Source organism: Nesoenas mayeri (assembly GCF_963082525.1).
Source record: "Nesoenas mayeri genome assembly, chromosome: Z".
In the NCBI taxonomy this organism is placed as follows: Eukaryota; Metazoa; Chordata; class Aves; order Columbiformes; family Columbidae; genus Nesoenas; species Nesoenas mayeri.
In genome coordinates this window covers 5395552-5409495 of record NC_137542.1, presented here as the reverse complement: position 1 = coordinate 5409495, position 13944 = coordinate 5395552, and the positions used below count along the sequence as shown (strand labels likewise).

Below are 13944 nucleotides of genomic sequence, written 5' to 3'. Positions count from 1 at the left end.
CGGCGGACGGCGGTGCGGGAGAAGGAGGAGGTAGGTCAGCCGGGGCGCCCCGCCCCTCGTCGTGAGGGGACGGCTGGCGGTGGGGCCGGGGCGGGAGAGCCTTCCAGTGCCACAGGTGCCCTAGGGCGGGACAAGTGGGGCTGCCCCCTTGGCTGACCCAATGTCAGCTACAGGCCCCTCGGAGCGGGCGGTGCGGCTCGGCCCCGCCGCCCGGGGCACGTAGGGGCCGCGGTGCGCGCTGCTGCCTTCCGCCCGGGCCTGATCGCGGCTTCCTGCGGGGCAAAGAGCCGGCCAGTTCTGTGAGGGGAGCGGCGCTCGGCCCCCCGGCTCTCGGGGGTGTAGAGCCGCTTGCTAGTGAAACCTAAAAACATGAGTGACGTATTGACGAGGTTGTGTTTGAATAAGCTGCTTTTGAAGTCCTGCATTCAGCTCTGGAGCCCTCAGCACAGGACACACATGGACCTGCTGGAGAGGGGCCAGAGGAGCCACAGGAATGATCAGAGGCTGGAACAGCTCTGCTGGGAGGACAGGCTGAGAGAGCTGGGGTGTTCAGTCTGGAGATGCGAAGCTCCAGGGGAACCTTATTGTGGCTTTTCCGTACTTAAATGGGGCTGATACAAAGATGGGGACAGACTTTTTAGCAAGGCCTGTTGTGATAGGACAAGGAGTGATGATTTTAAACTAAAGAAGGGAGATTCAGGCTGGACATGAGGAAGAAGTTTTTTACAATGAGAGTGGTGCATTGGTGAGGCCACACCTGGAGTATTGTGTTCAGTTCTGGGCCTCTCAGTTCAGGAAAGACATTGAAGTGCTGGAGCGGGTCCAGAGAAGAGCAACAAGACTGGTGAAGGGACTTGAGCACAAGACCTATGGGGAGAGGCTGAGGGAGCTGGGCTTGTTTAGTCTGGAGAAGAGGAGGCTCAGAGGTGAGCTCAGCACTCTCTATAACTACTTGAAGGGAAGTTCTAGCCAGGTGGGGATTGGTCTCTTCTCCCAGGCAGTCAGCAATAGGACAAGGGGGCATGGGCTTAAACTCTGCCAGGGGAAATTTAGGCTGGATATTAGAAAGAAATTCTTTACAGAGAGAGTGGTCAGGCATTGGAATGGCTGCCCAGGGAGGTGGTGGATTCGCCGTCCCTGGAGGTTTTTAAAGTGAGGTTGGACATGGCATTTAGTGCCATGATCTAGTAAACAGACTAGAGTTGGACCAAGGGTTGGACTTGATGATCTCTGAGGTCTTTTCCAACCCAGTCGATTCTGTGATTCTGTGGTGAGACGCTGGCCCAGGTTGTCCAGAGAGGTGGTGGATGAACCGTCCCTGGAGACATCCCAGGCCAGGCTGGACGGGGCTCTGAGCAACCTGAGCTGGTGACGATGTCCCTGCTCATGGCAGGGGTGGCACTGGATGAGCTTTGAAGGTCCCTGCAAACCCAAACGGTTCTATGATTCTGCTGTAATGACAAAGTCCTGTTCTACCGTAGGGAAGATCCAGACTGGCCTGCCTTTGTGAGGTAGCTGAGAAGAGCAAGCAGAACCTTCAGTCTGCTTCAGTCTGGTCTCCTGTATTTTTGCTCTTGTCCTGTATTCTCTCCTTACAGAGGCTTTAATTGTCTTTCCTTTTCTGTAGTTGCACTTAACACTTGAAGTCACATCATTATTCTTCCTTAAAAATTCTTTCTTTCTTTCTGAAAAATGCTTCTGAAAAGTTTTTTTATAAAATATCTAAAATTTCTTAAATGTTCTGCGTGGATGTCCTCTTACAAGGGAAGCCCGTGCAATTAAAATCCAAGATGAATCTTGCAGGTGTTTTTACAGTGCCTGCTCTACTATGAAGCTCTATGAAAGAGGTAGGCCGTCATTTTGGTTCACCATGAAAAAAGTGTGGCATTTGCTTTTAAAGAAGGAGTTGGTTGGTGGGTTTTTTGTGTGTGTTTTGTTTTGTTTTGTTTTGTTTTTGTTTTGTTTGGTTTTTTTTAGAAAATACCTTTGATCTGTGAGGGACTTGAGTAAAACGAAGACTGCATGTGTTCTGACCAGTTCTGTAGAAGAACGTCATTGTGATGATTTTGTATTTACAGTAAGGTGCCTAGGTGTTGCTGTCACGACGAACCTCTCTTTTGTGTTCTATGAATAATCTGTTCCTCCTTTTGTAAGTACGTTGTATCTTACAGAACTTCAAAAGCAGTAACTCCTTCTGTTTTGTGGTCTTTGTCATTCTGCATCTTTCAGTACTGGGGCCAAATTGTGTTTCCTTGTCTGAGTGTGTGACAGGTTTTGTCTTTCCTATAGCAAGGCGAAACAAAGTTTTCATCCTACCAGAAGCTGGGATAACATTAACCAGAAGCTGCTGTAGGAGGCTGTAGAGAAATGGGAGTGTGTGTATGAAATATGTTGTATAGCAGAATCAATGCAGTCCTCTACTAAAACAAAGGCAACTGAAACAAACATACACAGTCCACTTGCAGTGTTGTTACTGTCTTCTAAATACCAACTTCATTTGCAGTAGTAACTTTGGTAACTACCATTCTGAGTTCTCTGAAAATAGTAGTTTCAGATGCATAATCACAAAAATTACTTCAATGTTCTTCAACATAAGCAGGTGTAGAATTTAAGAAGGGTTTTCTTATACAACTTATTTTTCTGTCCTGTAGATTTTGAACATGATATTGATTTTAGATTTCCTCTGATTTTTCTTATGTAAGTCTAGTAACTGTGAAGGTTCATTAACTTGCAGATTTATCCATTGATTTAACAGGTAATCACCAAGATGCGTAGTCATTTTGTCACAACATTTTCATACTTATTAGTCCTGTTCTGTTAGTGAATTACATTTACCAGATCAATTTATTTTATTCATGCATCAAGGTTCTGGATGAAAAGTGGAATTAAATTAAAATGCAGAAAGACATTTCTCAAAACAGCCTTATCTAGTTAGCCTGATGTGAAAGTGTTTGCTTGATGTCAAATTAAGGTAGATTTCTAAAGTGAAAGAAGTTGTAACTACAACCAACAAAAAGTTCAACCTCTTATGGTTACCATTACCCTAGACTTTAGAGGCAATAATACTTTTGAACTTGTTTATGTGTCTCTGAGCTGGAAAAACAAAACTGGTTTGGTTTTCCTTTTAGGTTTCATTTTTGGTTTCTGAATGTGCATTAGTTACTGACATTGAAAAATTGCTTCTGTACCTGCGCAGGAGCCTGCAGCTGTCAGTTCTCAGTCACTATAGTCAAGTCTGGTTCCAGGTGGTCAAATGGCTTCCTTTAGTTCAGTAGTTTTGTTTGCAAACATGCCTTGTGTGATAGTTCTTGTATACTGGTATCTACTTTGAAAGTTTCTGGTAAGCTCACCTATGAAATCCAATGTGGATTGTTGCAAAAATGTTTTTTATTTAGCCTAGCGATTTAATTTGCAAGTGAAGCTTCCAAAAGTCTCAGCTATTTGGAGAATGATTTTCACTGATTACCTGCTATATTAAATATTTTCAGCTGCTTATTTTGCCCTTATGGGAAAACTGACATTTGATTATTACCAACCTTCTGGAAACTTCAGTGTACCTGCCTCAGTGTACCTAGCATGACAGTTTCTTCTTAGGTACAGTGTGATACATACAGGATGTTGATTTAAATATGACATTTCTGATAGTGCTACTGCAGGGATTTTTTTTTGTTTGGTTTGTTTTGTGTTTTTTGTTTGTTTGTTTTTCCCCTCCTAGTTTGTGTTTTTTAATGTAAAACCAACTACAAGTGGCTGGATAGCTCAGTGGGTAGTGTCTACAGGAATTGCCTGGATATGCATAATGGTCTGTCGAAATTGCAAAATAAATTGGAAGTTTAAACTATCTATATGGACATATTCTACTAGGTAAATAAAACCAGTATGATGCATACTGGTTTTCCTTATTGTAATATGGTTGGTTTTTGTTTTTGTTAAAAGAAGTTTTAATGGTATTGGCTGTGCTTGGTAGTACATATGTATTAAGAAATGTTTTAGAAGTGCGATTTGCCAGTGAAGAGATTGCCTGCTGTTCAGTTGAGTGTTTAAGCAGTAGAGCACACAAAGGAATTGTGTGTATAATGAAAAGTAAAAAAAAGGTGGCTTCAAAGATTAAGCTTCTAGGTTGTTTTCAAATGCAGGAAGCATTATAACAAAACAGTGTGGGAGGCTAGGTATTTATCTTCCCTTGTGTCTCTTACTTTCATAAGAAGTAGGTGTGTTGAAGGAGATAGTTTAAAAATATCACAGGCAGGTGACTAGCATGACAGGTACATCTGTATAAACACGATTTGGTGCATAACAAGTGTGCATATGTATACATGAGGTGAAAAAAGTCATTTGCAAATAAAGTATAAACGTGGGTTTTTCTGAGATACGCTAGTTTGTATGATTGGCAAAAGCTGATCATGCTGGGGTTTTTTTTTGCTTTTACATCATATCTATGTCAGTTGTTTCTAGTGTCTTCAACTACAAGCTTGAGTGCATACAATCTTATTTGCATAGTTGCTACAGCTACAAATGTGTTTAGTTTAGGAGGCAATGGAACCTGAGGGATATGTATTATCCAGGCATACATGTAGTGAGTAGGTAGCGTTCTATACACTGGCAATGGTATTAGAACAAGGCACTGTTTTACAAAAAAAGATAGCTACACTTGGGTATGGCTCCTCTTTTGTTTGTGCATCTCTCTGTTAGCTTGCAGAAGTACATACTACATTCATGACAGACCACAATAGGTGTAAAATGCTTGGAGTTCGCTATTCTGAGCAAGAAAGAATACTAAGTCCTTGGTCTTCACATCAGAGGTGCTTGGAAGAAGTGCTTTAACTAGTATTATGACCAGACATTTTCTGTGTCAGGTGATGTATGATAAGGAATGTTCATAAAACAAGGGGATTTCCTATACCTTAAAATTTCTGGTTTTCATGGCAGATTTTGTGTAAATTGTTGTCCTCTATCTGTATGATAAAACTCTGTGAATTATGTGCACTTCTGTTTTATAGGAGTTGAGTACGGTCTTGAAAGACTGTAAGGAATGAATATGCCAGCTATTATGCTATGCTCAATATGAGATACAGAGAAACCGAGTTTGTAGTCTGGGATACCTTAATTCGTTGGGTCAGATGATGGTGGCTATGTTGTTGAGACTGTAGGGAGAAGGCACTTGCCTTTTACTTTATACGCTCAATATTTTGGACTACTGTTGTAGAGAGTGATTTTCTACATGAAGCTGTGGTGTTACAGGCACTTCAGGAATTATTTTCGTGTTGATAGTGAAGTGAGCAGAATAGCAGCATCTTGGATGTCCAAAATGATTCTAATATATCTTTTGGTGAAGTACTTAAGAACTAAATTTAATGAGTTAAACACTATTGTGGTATGCAAAGGTACATCAATGATCTTTAAAAATGCCTGAGCATTTAAATTCTATAGTTTAAGCATTTATCTGGACTAAAACATATACATCAAGTCGTTACTTTCAAGTTGCAAAACAAAGCTTTTCCGTTAAGTATTATTTAAAAGGGAAAAAAAAAACAATAAAGAGCAGATAAAGTCACATACAACTGATGTGCTGATGCCAGGTTTAACTGCACGATTTAGCAACACATTCCAGCTTGTTGCAAAAATAAAATGGTGTCATGGCCTTGCTGTAGAAATAATTATGCTGTATGTGACACAGGTGACTGTAACCCCTCTTCTGACATACACAGTCCCAGTGTCACTGCTGATGGTGTCTTCTCTTGCCCGCAGGCTTGCAATGATGCTGGATAGCTTACAGTTGTCTGTTTTGACCAACAGACTTCCATTTCAGTGTGGGTGAGATAATTTAAAATGGTTTACCATACTGCACGTTGGCTTCACTATGTCACATGTAACCTGCTTGTGCCACGGGTGTTACAGGGTCACTTGCTGTTTTGTCTCATTGCCTATTTTTGACGTCCTTGTTATCTTTCAGTGACACTCGAGGATGAAAATTTTAATCCTTTCCTCTTGTCACGTAGGGCTTAGCAGTAGGTGGAGAATGTTTTTAAAGAGCTCAGGAATGTTAAAGCTCAGGAACCCCAGATGAAAAAGCACCATGTGTCCTTGAAGAGTAAGTGGAATTGCTGCAATTTTAGGCTGAGATTTTTAAGGTCTTAAACTGTTGTTTATATGTCCAAGGTTAATAAGATGCAGCTGTAATTTCTTCACTGTTATATTTGGCAAAATGTGCTGCTGTTGTGGGGAAAATGTAGAATAATGTGCATACACATTTATGTTATGATTTGGGCTAACTTTGCTAAATAACAAAGAATCTCATTTAGAAAGCTATTGTAAAATACCATAAAATGGTTCATGAAATGAAAATTTTTGCACCAAAAGCAGGGTTTGCTGTGCTTCCATCCCTGGTCCTTCTGCCGACTTGAGCTGTGTCCCTTTCCTGGGTAAAGAAATGGTGTCCTTCACCTCCTAGTGATTGTAATCAGGATGTCTTTGTGAATTTTAGTGTTCAACACTTCCATTTTTCTATACATGAGATGAAAAAAAGGAAAGGTGGCAGAAGGCTTCTGTGAATTTCAAGGTTATCAGTGTAATTTAGTATCAGATGTGCTCTCTACAATATATCAAGATATACTGGATTATGTATGGTACTAAACAAATAACTGTTGTTTGCCAATCTGACACAGTCAAATATGTTCAACGTATAGAACATAACTTGCAGGAGAAGTTCCAAGTTGAAAAAAAATTCATTTTATGTGTGCCTAAGCAAGGGCCTCTTGTGTTGCTATCTTCTGAGAGGCATACTAGTAATTTAACAAAAAAATATTTGACTAAATAGTCCAAATGTCCAAAGTTTGGAAAATTACTGGAATACTTCTAAATCTGCTTTGCAGACTTCTAGGTGAGTTTTATGGGAAGAGGTGTCCTCCAACAAAGCACAAAGATTGAGCAGAGACTGTAAAATAGTAAAAGAGGGAGACTGATCTTATGTGGTTTTAAAAGTGCAGAGACTGAGAACTTTTGTGTTCTTGATCTTGCCATCAGCCAAATTGCTTTCTGCCTTGGGATGGAAAAATTAATGCAATGAGGAGAAGAGTGAGGCTATATATCCTATCACAGGCTGCATTTGTTTTTAAAAATGATGCAGAATATTATGAAAGGGATTGTTTGTTTACAGGTCTACAAAAGGATCTTAGAGGCCACCCTTTTCAGCACAGTAGCTGGACAGGAAAGAGGGAATGTGGGGCTTTCCAAATGCTGTCAGCTGTGTCTAGCTTATGGTAGAAACTTCACAAAAACCTGAGGAGAGATTTGTGTTGACTGAGCCAATGAGGGAAGCCTAGATAGTAGTTGTGGGCAGCAAACTGTCTTGTGTGGGCTCATATTAACCTTCTCCAGCTGTGAAACTTAACATCAATTTAAGAATACAGCACGCTGTGGCCACAGGCATAATGGAGATTGGTCAGAAATGTTAATTTCAGTGAAAGCTAGGCATTGCTGTCATAAAGGATAATTATTTTTTGAGATAAGACTCAAGGAACCATCTGAAGCATTCTTATGCATCTCTTGGTAATAGACCTACTTGAGTTACATTTCATAATCTCCTGAATGCAATGTTAGAGAGAAGAGTTTTTTGTTGTTGTTTTTCCTCTGTCTTGGTCAGGGAAGTATATAGATGAAAACTGTGCTTTATGATTTATAATCTTTCTTTAATCTTGTCTGTTCCATGGATTTGTTTTATTAACCTCGACTGTCCTGAAAATAGATGTGTGTTGTTTTGGTGTTTTTCTGTGTGTGGTGTTTTTTGTTGAGCATTTGTTTGTTTGTTTGTTTGTTTTTCCTCTTCTATAAATAATGAGGTGAGGGAGGATATTTTAGTATAGGCTCTTAATTTGAGATTCATATTGTGATATTTGTTCTTCATGGTGCAAAACAAATGAATGTACGTGTAATATTAAAAGGGAAGAAAATGCAGTAGGGGAATTGTATCTTGTTGTAGCTGTGGATTATTGACTCTTCTGCACAAAAGGCTGGGTTTTTTATGATCATCTACCTGCACTAGTTCAGAGTCATTCTGTAATATCGTAAATTGTTTCATGTAATGCAGTGATGTGCAGTAGTGGTTCTGTTTTGCTTCTGCAGTTCAGAAAGCCCCGCAACATGAAGGTGAAGTGTGACCCCACATGCAGTGAAGCCTAAGCTTAACTGAGACTGATTTTAAAAATACTTTTTCCTTTTGTTCTGTTTCACTTTCTGCCCCACCACCCCATAATTTTTTATGTCATCATGCCATAACAACTGATTTAACATTTCTGGGAAAGAAGTTCCTTACAGTCTTAAAGCAACACTTTTGAGACCTCAACACTGATGCTCCACAGATTCACCTTGTAATAATTTTCACTTGAAGATCTCAAAACTGTGTCTAACTGGTGCAGTATCAAATAACTTTTGTGCTATATTTTCCTAATAAGTACCTATTTGCAATCTCAGTTCAACTCCCAATGCCATTTTTCCACTGCTAGGCCCCTGCTGTGTGCTCATATTAGTCTGCAAATTTCTTTTTGTTCCAGTGCAAGCTAGCATTCTGTAGCAGTTCCGAGGGAAAACTAATATTGAAAAGCTGGCTTCTTTAAGTAGACCCCCTGCTTGGCATTGAGCATCTTGGGTTTAGTTTTTGAGAGAAGGTTGTGCAGGGGTTGTTTTTGTTCTACATGAAAGAGTCAGGAAAACTACTTAGAAAAGCAGTGATCTAATGTGTCTCGAAAAACTTTGTATGTATAGAATTTAATATGTAAAAAGTACGAATGACTCTTCTGAAGCTCTTCATGTCCTCTTTCCTTTCTAAATGTGGTTAGTGGACATAGTGCTGACTGAGACTGAACTAATAGACACGTGATTCCTTAGGACGCAGAGTCTGTGGCCACTGCATTTGCTATTTCTGTATTATCTATTTTTTTTTTTTTTTTAAACAAAGCTTTTTGTTTGCTCAGAGATTGGTGAGGCTGTGGGGCTTGTGCCATAGGCCCCCTCCAGCGACATGTCAATTGTTCTTGGGTATGGACTGGTGCTTTTCCCCATTTTGGTTTGCCCAATGTCCGTTCTCACAAAGCCTGTGCTAAACTTGTGCCTCACTTTTCTGTGGATTTCTTGTCTCTTTTCAGAGTGATATACAACAAGGCACCGACATCATATAATCCTGTCGTGTTACCTGATCCGTTGAAGCTCCTGGCTTCACGTTCGAGGCAGGTTAAAGAAGCAAAGCTGAACCTCTGCCCATTTCTGGAAACAGTTGAAATCAGTGTTCAATATGGACAGATGTCTTTTTGCCTTACCTTCAAACTCTGATCGCTCAGCCTGATCCACCCAAACCACAATTTATTTTCAATGCAAAGTGATAAACATGCCTGAATAAAGAGCTGCAAAATTGAAATAGAAGTGCATTGAAAGCGAATATCCCAGTTCATTGAAAATGTCTTGTGAATTATATTTCTGTAAGGGCCAGATGAAACAAAATGAATTACAATGTTTAAATTAATAAATTAAAGTAGTGGTAGCTTTTTGTTTTCAGGGAGATCAATGTTACCTTTTCCAGTAGATAAATAGCAGATGGAAAGAAAAACATAATAAAACTTTAGTTAAGTGAAGACCGGGTAATGCAGGAATTTTCTTCAAAGAAAATGCCTTAGGAAACCATTTTGCAAGATAAAGCAATTTAGAGTGTAGGCATATCTTTTATGAGTTTGACAGGGACGTGAAATTAAAATAATGCATCTCTTTGAAAAGTGTTTGGGTGTAGAGGTAAGAGGAAGGACATGTAAGCCTTCATATTTATATCTGCTCTTGTCCCACTGAAGTGGCTACATTTGGTGCTACTTGTTTTTCCAAGTTACTGTGCTCAGTTTTTCAAAGCTCTTCAGAAATCCTACATATAGAATCATATCCATCCATATCTAGCTGACCCTGATTTCTTTGTTTCATTTAGCCTTGTTTCTGAATTGTTACTATTCCCTATGGAGCTATGTGAATTCAATCTGGATTCAACTGTTTAGTAGAATCCATTGCTTAGTGATGTTAAGTCAAACATTTATAGAAACTTGTCAAACTGATTAGGGTTATAATAGCTCTATATGGGGACTGAAGAATAGAAAACAAAGGAAGCCTGTAGGACAGATTTGTTTTGTGTAGAATATCCTGATAATACTTAATCGTAAAGAAGGCAGTGTTTTGGAAAACAGATGATACCTCAACAAGACTACTATGTTATCCAACTATACATCAAAAAGACATATGTATCTGAGTATTTTTGGATGAGTGAAGGGTGGTTGAAACATGGAGCCTTTTTTTTTTTCCCTATACTCAAATGGAAAATAGTTATTGAAAACTTCAGAGACACCTTTGGGAATGTGACTAAGATACTAGGAATTCCCAAATCATGGTTCTTACTAATTGTACATGGCAGGCACAAAAGTTGCATCTGGCAGAACTGTAGAGATTTGCTTCCTTTTTTCTGTTTCGTTATTTATTATTTTTTGATCATGTCTTTTCAGAGAGATTACAGCAAAATTGATTTTTTTTTTTTTTTAAATTAAAAAGTCAGTTATCTGTCTTAATAAATAGAAAATGTTGCAAGAAGGTTGCGGCTTCATGCCACCATTGGATTTGGTAGGGCTTTGGAAAGCCAGGCTGACCTACTGCCGAAGTAGGTTTGTAAAAGATTCACTGGGTCTTGCACCTCCCAGAGGCAAAAAAAAGGTGGTGAGTCTGGGTCTCTTGGGCACACCTGCTGACTTTGCATCCCAGATCTGCCCATTGAAGCTGGTCTGGTGGTCATCTTTGATCCTTGCGTAGTTCTAGACATGCTTTTTATTAACTTCAGGACTAAAATTAACTTTTTCATCGGGGAATATTTCAATTATGTGACCTAATTTTATTTTTCACAGGTCTATAACATTCAGTTAGCGTGTCCTGATTTATCTACGGAAACCTTAGGGTTTTTTTGATATGGATTTTGGAAAGTGTGGGTTTGACAGCGAGCGCTTTTAATGGTTAGCGTTGGGAAGAATTCACAGAAGAGGGTGAAAAACAAAGGTTTGTGCCTTTTGGAAATCTATCCAGATACTCCCTTACTTACTAGTATAATTGCACACTTTGATGTTTATTTTTTTCTGTGTTTTTTGTTTGTTTGTTTCTTTTATTTAACCTTGTTCTAGCTTAAACTGTTTCCTAGTATAGATGCTTATGAGTAAGCTTGGCAAGCCTGGAGTTGGTAGTGGCTAAGGTCTGAGACTTCAAGAGGATGAAAGACACCAGGGTGGGCTTTGCCTCCAAGCTACAATTAAGATCAAAGCTTGTTAGTATGATTCCTACTATAAAGGTTGTTGACTGTCTGCTTCCTTCTGTTTCTCCTCATTTTTCAGCTGGTGACTGTAGTAAATAAGTCTGACAAGGATTGTTTCTTATCGTAGACTGCCGATCTTTTGTGGCCAATCTTGCATATCCATGAAGTCTGACAAGCTTAAGACTGTTTTTTGGTTTGGGGTTTTTTTTTTTTTTTTTGGACAATTGCACAAAAAGAAGTATGTGCATGTTTCCAATCCTTTTGTGGCTGTCACGGAACAGTGGGAAGCGAGCGGGGGAAATGTTAGCCATGTGAGTCCTTATTGCAGCTGTCTTGAAGTCAATCTCTTGATCAAATGTTGTCATGCAGGACTGAAATTTTTAAATGGCCATGCAGCCGTCTGCAAGAAGTTATAAAGTCATTCAGTCCCTTCTTCATATCCAGTGCCAGTTTTTGATTCATTTCCTTTATCTGCAAGAAAAAAGTTATTGCCAAAACTGTGATCCTTGTATTTTTAATATAGAACAAAATTAAACAAAAGAGCAACTAGATACAATTTAGATTGTGTGTAACATACAAATGTGTTAGCCCCCTAAATTTTATTAGGAATGCAAGCTGTTTTATCTTCTTTGGTCTTCAGATGTATCTTTAACTTACAACTGAAGTTTATTATTGAATCTTTCTTCAGTGTCTTCACTGAAGTGTCTTCAAATCTTGTGGCCAAGGGAATGGGATGCTTATTGTGAGATGTGATAGGAAGGATGCTGTATTCTTTTCTTCATGTTTGTTGGCCCAATCAGTTTCATGTAAAAAGAACAGAAAAATGAGGATGTTCTTATTAGGTGCATAGTACATCTTGGATTAACTGAATCATAGTTGAAGTTTTTGACAGATAATTAATTCTCTTCCTCTTGAAGTATTGAAGTTAATGGAATTTTAAATTAACATGAGAGAATATAAAATTGTATGAAGAATATCTCTAGAAATATTCATAAATACAGACATTATCTTATTTCCTTCTGTGAGAAAGTGTGATAATAGCTAGTTTTAATTTTTAAAAGCAATCTGTGTATTTCCTGACAAATAATCCGTTTATAAGTACATATAGCATCTCCTGAATAGTACCTGATCATAGGTTAACTATACACTTTCTTCTGATTATTAGATTCTGATTTGTAGTGTATGTTGTGGTCAAGCCAATGGCAGGGGGGATCCAATTATAGACTTCAATAGCAGTGTGCTGTGTGTGCTCATCTTCTATTCTGAACACACTGTGGATAGCTCCCTGTTTTTCTCAACAAGAAAGCACTTAAGTTAATTGCTCCTTTAGACAGACATAGTAGCTCTTTCTGATCAGTAAGTAGCCTTCCATGCATAACTGCTGAAGTTTGAAACACCTGCAGCCAAAGCAATTGGAAAAAAAAAAGCCATTAGTCTGCATGGAAAAAAATAAAATGTTGAAGTTCAAAATATTATCAATGATGCTGTGTTGGAGCAGCCTAAAAGATTTGGCTTTTGGTGTATGCCTAGTGCTATCCAAAACAACATATAAAATTCTTTGTAAACCAATTTTAAAAGTGTCTTGTTTATTCAGAAGCAACTGTGTACGCTGTTTGTTCAGAAAGTAGACACCAGTCAATTGCACACCAGCCAACAGCTGATTTCTCCTCAGAAAGAAACATTGCCTAATATAGATCATAGAAGCCAAAGACCAAAGGGACAAAGTGCTAAAGAAAAACAGCTCAATCCTCAACTGTTCGAAGGCCTCAATAAAGCCTCTGATTTACAAATTTGGGGTGGGACTCAACTGTTCCCACCTGCAAGCTTGTCTCAGATCCTTGGGTCTGACATGGTGAGGTGCTGGTAATGTGCTGTGACCTCCTGTGCCCTTAAGGAGAAAAACACTGGCTTTCTAATGGCCAGTTTCTCTGCAGCTTTTTTTTTTCTTTATTGTAATTAAGGGAGGAAGAAAGTACTGACTGCTCTCATTTTATTGAGACATTGAACAGTAAGAACCTACATAGGCAGTGTTGCTGAATATTGCATGGTACTCAAAGGTACTCCTCTGGTCTGATAGACGCAGAGGTGCTTTTAGATTGTGATAGCACTGATGTGATTTCGGTAATTTAGTTTGCTGGATAGCTATAAAAATAGCTTGGTTTTATTAAATGATTTTTTTTTTTTAATTAATAAGCTTCAGCAGAATCTGGACTGTTAAATAGTGAGAGTGCCAAAATTTAGGTGGCTGTTTTAACCATTTTTAGCATTAATAGAGGTTTTACCTGTGTCCCTACCTTTGCACGCAAAGATGTAGAAGTGTAGACTCTTAAAGTTTCAACTCTCTCTCATCCTTTATATTTTTGGCTGTCTCTCAAGTTGAAATTATGACTTGATGTAGATGGGGACGCTAGTAAAATCATAAAAAAGCAGTGCCAGCTCCTACATGCTAGTGTGACCAGTTCTCTGGAAGTTCAGGTCCCAAGTTGACATGTATTTTTCAGGCTCCTTTGTCAGTACATCTGCAATTATTTTGTTCTGGCTAAGCGTCTGGCCCAGAGCACTTAAAACAGCTGTGACTTCTTATACTTTAGGTGTAGCGTTAATGGACTGAGACAACAGCCACAGCA

At 39.1% G+C, this 13944-nt stretch overlaps 1 protein-coding gene across 1 annotated transcript in view; it reads left to right on the top strand.

Annotated features, from left to right (window-relative positions):
* The first annotated feature begins 14 nt into the window (after positions 1–14).
* Positions 15–13944, top strand: part of XRCC4 (X-ray repair cross complementing 4) — a 185082-nt gene continuing 171152 nt past the window's right edge. Inside the window, exon 1 of the mRNA XM_080362460.1 lies at positions 15–30. The gene's annotated coding sequence lies outside the window, so the exon portion shown is untranslated. The remainder of the gene's footprint in view (positions 31–13944) is intronic.